At 41.2% G+C, this 5875-nt stretch overlaps 1 protein-coding gene across 1 annotated transcript in view; it reads left to right on the top strand.

Moving 5' to 3' along the window:
- The first annotated feature begins 4957 nt into the window (after positions 1 to 4957).
- epc1a (enhancer of polycomb homolog 1 (Drosophila) a) overlaps positions 4958 to 5875 on the top strand; it is a 20051-nt gene continuing 19133 nt past the window's right edge. The window contains exon 1 of the mRNA XM_017031486.2: positions 4958 to 5230. The gene's annotated coding sequence lies outside the window, so the exon portion shown is untranslated. The remainder of the gene's footprint in view (positions 5231 to 5875) is intronic.

Here is a 5875-nt window from a genome sequence, read left to right as displayed (position 1 = left end):
AAACTCCCGCTGCAGATGGTTTTTTTATTCCTGGTTCTGCATTCCAAAAACAAACCAACACCACGGACTATTTTTGTTTTTCTGCCCGGCCTCCTCTACTCCACCTTCTCCACCTCCTCCTGCAGCGTTCCTGAAACACAGCACAGCTCACACATTTGGTGACAGGCCCTGATGGAGCAGAGAGCGGGCTCTGGTTCTGAAGAGCTCTCAGCTCCGGGCCAGGCCTCACAGCAGCTGTAAACAACAGTAATCTGAGGAATAAACCTTATTCCTTTTCTACTCTGAGCTTTGAAATCAAAATGCTAATGTGAGCGAGGTGTCACAGAGGAAGAGAGGCGTTTCACACACTGCATTAGAATGTGGATAAGTAGGAGGCAAAAGCCGGGATATTTGGAGCTGAAGTTGTTTGGTTCTGAATTGTTTTGCATTTTTATTTGGAAATTTGCCTGTAAACAAAATTTCCCTCTTCCTCTTGTCAAAGAAATGTGTCGCAAGCAAACAGAGCAGCGACGAGAAACGGACGCAGTCGTCTGGGTCCAAAACCGAAGTCGACGGAAAATAGATTCTGCGTCTTTGGGAGTAAATGCTAACGATCAGAAGTCTGGTGGGAATGAAGTTACTTTCACCAGAATGAAAGCAGTTTTCAGAGGTTGAGGAGAAATGAACTGGACTGCAGCCGTGTTTACAGTCGTGAAAACGACGACATAAAGACTCCGGACTCTAATCTGCTGTGTTCAACCTGTGGCCTCAGATGTTCCTCCACAAGCCTTTGAATTCCATCTCATGTCCACAGCAGCATCAGCCAAGGTGCGTCCTCAGGAGATGGACGCCTGATGTTTGTCTCCTAAATGCTTCCAGATAATTGTTCTTTTTTTCCCTGTTGTATCAGCTGAAGTCTGTCTGCGGCAAATAATGGAATATTGGAATCTTTTGTGAGCTGCAGCAGCAGCTACAATAACAAACTGGGCAACAACAACAACAACAACAGTGACACCTCGGCGCTGAGAGAGTGGAGAATGTTCCACATATCGCGTCACTAAATTGCTTTCCTGGTTTCTTTTTTCCTGTGGATGAACTCTCTGTCCGTCCTCATCCTGTTATTATGCTGCAGAGCAACACGCCGCTGGTCGATGCTTTTCTCATTGAGGATGCAATAAAAGTAAAGTGTCTCATTATTCTTCCTGCTCACAGATTCTCATTCAGACTGCCGGCCCGATCACAGCGGCTGTTTCCCTGCTGTCGTCGACTCCTCGTAGGCTCAGGGCGCTGCTCTGAATGCAGCGTGGAGACAGGAGTAATGGGACGTCTGCTCCATGTGGACACCTGTCAGTCTTCACTCTGTGTTCATGACAAAGTCAATCAGGTCTGAGGCAGATGTTCTCTATAAAAGGAGTCAATATTCTCAGGTTTTCTCCTGGGCTACATACTGACTCGTAAAAGTCATTCTTTCACAAATCTGCACAAATTTCACTTTGTTATTTTTGTTGTTTTTTTCTAATTCATACATTTGTTGGACCAGGGTGAGTCAAAAAGTCCTCAGACGGATGTTGTTGTTTCTGCAAGTGTCTGGTGTTGATCACTTCAACACGTTAAGCCTACAGTTCCCGACTTGTTTTGGCTGCTGACCCCGAAGTGAAAGAACACAGATGTTTAATATTCTGTGGTGTGTTTTTAATCATTATGTTAAAAAGAATTATAATTAGTTGAAAGTTGAGGTAAATCTTTACAGCAGAGAGGGCCCTGTGTCACAGATTGGGGATTAGGTCAATCCTTTAGTCTAAATGAAAGTGAGTGTGAATGTTAGTGTGAATAGTTGTTGTTGAAATGTTTTGGCAAATTGTTTCTATGGCAAAACACTTCCTGATTGGTAGGAAGTGTGGCCATTATTACTCAGCATTTTTCAAACTTCAACTACAGTGGGGACTTCCTTGGTTCCATGGAGACCTGGAGACTTGGTGAATCTGCTCCACATATTTTCACATTCAAGAGTAAGTTTTTCTGCCTTTCATAATTCCATTCTCAGCGGGTGGATTGAGGCCAACTCTCCTTTTGTCCAACTTTTTCACCTTTGTCAGGTTTTTTTCTGCCCTGAAATCCTCTTACATCACATTCACACACCACGCTCCTGAGAGCAGCTCTCATCATCTGACTGTTGGCCACCGCGGCCACGAGGGATTAAGTGCTTTTGTGAAGGACGGCAGAGAAGAAAAAAGAGCATTAGTTTTCACTTTCCAGCCTTTCAGTTTTAAAATCACTTCTCCAAACTCAACGCTCACGCCTTAGTTTATCCACACTCCAGAAAACTCTGGTGCACGTTGAGGATAAATGATGACGCTGCTCAGCAGGACCTGCTCAGGATTCCATGGTGTCTGGTGGGACCTGGTGAAGAAGCAGCAGGTGTGTGGAGACCTGGGTTTATCAGGTTATTCTGCTCTGAGATGAAATTATTGTCTGCAAGAGGTGATGTAGAATGTCCAGCAGGGGGCGGAGCTGCAAAACAAATTGTTTTTGTTTGTGTAACAGTGTTTGTGTGACTGATGTTGCAGCAGTAGGTTTTATTAACAAAACAAAAGGCCTCACAAGAAATTGATGAAGTGCAAACTGACATCAGCAGAATTGTTATTTGTACCTGTTGATATTTACATTATTTACATCTTTCTGCTCATTTTTCTTTTTCTTCTTGCTATTTTTCTTGTTTCTGTGTCTTTACCTTTAATTGGTAACAAGACTCAAAAAAAAAATCCAAGCTCATCTCCTAATCTTCAGATCTGTAAATGTCGTTGTCTGCTTTCTTTAAAGCTGACGACGACGTGGTGGTGTGTTAATGTGACTGCAGCTGACGGATGGAGTGAATATAAATGCTGCTTTAATAGATTTTTGTCTGACTACATCAGCAACCAGCCATGAAAACTGAAGCAGAAGGATCAGACGATGCTCCTCTGAATGTTTCTTTATTTAGGCGTTTTGGAGGAAATCGAAAGTCTGTGGCTCAGAGTGAATGAAATGATGAAGAAGGCTGTTGTTAGACAACATTAAGAAAACAAAGAAAAGAAAAAAAGGGACACTGATGGAAGGAAGAGGGCGGATGTGATCTATCACTGATTACGCTCATATTCAGACTGGAGTGTACTCAGAAAAACAGAAAGAGTCTTTCCTAACTGTTACTCATAGAGGACATTGTTTTCCGTCCTCTCTTTATCATCCTTCCTACTCTTCCTGATTGTTTCCACTTTTGTCTGTTTTTTTAAAATATTTGATTTAATTGGCTTATTCGTTCATTTAAACTTTAATCAATCATTTTTATGGACACACAGTGGGGGGGGGCATATTTTTGTAAACGTTGTACTGTCTGGGTCTGATTCAGCCTCAGATTCAGAGATGCTGTCGTAGCTTTAATATGAAGCAGCAGCCGTCACCACGCCGTCCTGCAGACAAGAGCTGGCATGTATGAAATGTAGCTTCAGTAAGGCTGGAGCCCCTGCTGAAGTCTGTGCTCTCGTGTGTGCAGACTGCTGTCATGTTCTATATGTTGGAGAGAGGAGAATGTTCTCCTGGCTGCAGACACTGACCCGCAGCACCACATGTCTGTCTGCACTAAACGATCAGAGGCTGCAGTAGAAATGTTCATTTTGATGAGCTCATTATCCTAACATTAAAACGAGGCTCACCTGCAGCTGCGGCTGACTGCAGCCACACAGTGCCTCCTGTGTCTTTATTACAGCCCAGGGCCACGGTGAAAAGACTACAGCTCAGCCGAGTTCTTGTGGCAGAAGGACTTGGTCCTACACGGCCCTTCATGTAACCATGGCAACAGAGGCAGAGGGCCTGATGGAATCAATTGTAAGAAGGACTCCAGTCACTGATGTTTGTTTCTGCATCGGGCACAGAAGAGGACTGTGGGAAAAGTGTGTTTGCTAGAAGAGCAGCCATGTTTACTTTGGTAAACAGTGGGGTGGGATTTGTAAAGTTTATAGTTAATTAAAACTTGAGTGTGAACTGCACAACGATGCTCATGTGTCTGATACAAATACTGCTGCTGCTGCTGCTGCTGCTGCTGCTGCTGCTATAGAAACCAGTGTCCACAGCCAAGGACTCAGGCAGGTTTACAGAAACAGGACCAGAGAAAGTCCAAACTGGTACTGTTCTCAGTATCTGCCAGCTGCTGACAGAACAATTTGGCTGCATTTGTCTCAGTCGTAGTCGTTCAGATGTGTAAGATTCAGTGTTGGGAAACTGATGTAGGTCATATTTGACCAAGTTTAGCCCATGATATAGATAATTGAAACATAGAAAAGTTAATTACGTGTAATTTTAATAAAGATGCAGCGATACTCGAAGACGTGAGTTGACACTATCATGTGGTGCAGGGTTTCTTGTATCCCTGTCAGAAAATTTGAAAAGATAATGTGCTGGCTGAGTATTCGTACCACGTACCAGGATGCTGTTTACGTAGACCTACACCGACCTCTAGGGGAGAGTAAAGGTAAGTAAAGTCCATGTGAAAATGATAAAACGCATTCTTTTATTTCCGTTGGACCATCGTCAAGTGAGGGGTTATTTTGGACGAGGGTATTAAACCCAGACTATTGGTGCTTTGGCAGGGATTCAGAAACTAGAATTCATACAGCAAACAGCACAGGTTCACACTGTGACACATTTTTAAAGCTCATAATGGGAATCTGGCCTTTAATTATTATTATTATTATTATTATTATTATTATTATTATTATTATTATTATTATTATTATTATTATTATTATTATTATTATTATTATTATTATTATTATTATTATTATTATTATTATTATTATTATTATTATTATTATTATTATTATTATTATTGTTATTATTATTATCGTCACAGAACCAAACCCCGGTCGGTGGGGTTTAAAAACGGAGTTCGTTCTCAACAGATGATTGGTTAAACTCTTCGTCCAATCACGATCATCCTGTAAACTGTGTCAGACTGTGTTTTTCTTTTTTTCCAGAAGGCAACCTCAGTAAAGTTTACTGTCACAGATTGGATTTCACTTTTACTCTTGTGATTATTCTTCTTCGACTTCCACATGGGTCTTTGCGAACTGGTCGTTTATTTAAAAATAAAAAGCAATCGTGAGTTTGTGGATTTTATTCCTCTAAATCGCCCAAAAACTGCTTTAGCACAGGGTGAGCCACTTAGCATGAAAACCACCACTTTCATTATTTACAGCTTCGGATTTAACAACAGATGGTAAGTTACTGAAAAGTTTTCTCTTTGTGCGTTTTATTTGAAATTTAATATTGGGTATATTTATTTTACGGAAGTTTGTCTACAGTTGAACTGGAAATGACTGCTAACAGTTAGCCTGATGCTAAATGGCGCAGACCCGTACCGGAAACCCGATTTGTTCTGCGCAGGTGCCGATACTTGGTTTCGGGCAGTGTTGGTGAAGGCTGTGCTGCCTTCACGAACCTTCACGAACCAAGGATTTTAGCAATTTGGCGTAAAAACATTTGTACAATGTACAATGATAACGTTTATCAAACAGAGGATATGTTTATTTAGCTTTTGTTCGGGTATTGGGATATTGTATTAAACTAGAAATAATTATGACTTGAAATAAATTATATATATGCAAATGTTTGCGAACGTTTTGATACTTTTTAGAGGTGCCCAAGGAGCTTTAGATTTTAAAATTTCCACAATTTTTTAAAACCGTAAATCAGGCATTTGGTTCCTCTTGATAACAACGGCCTTCGGGGTTATAAACTCGTATGGAACCATTTTGATTTCATTAATTTTTTATTGCTAGTCATGTGGTCATATCAATATACGAAAAACTTTTACGAAACGTTTTAAAGCTCACTAGTCAATGCTGAACCATCACAGCAAGTG

Source organism: Cynoglossus semilaevis, chromosome 3 (assembly GCF_000523025.1).
Source record: "Cynoglossus semilaevis isolate Cse_v1.0 chromosome 3, Cse_v1.0, whole genome shotgun sequence".
Classification (NCBI taxonomy): domain Eukaryota; kingdom Metazoa; phylum Chordata; class Actinopteri; order Pleuronectiformes; family Cynoglossidae; genus Cynoglossus; species Cynoglossus semilaevis.
This window is presented reverse-complemented; position numbering and strand designations above follow the sequence as displayed.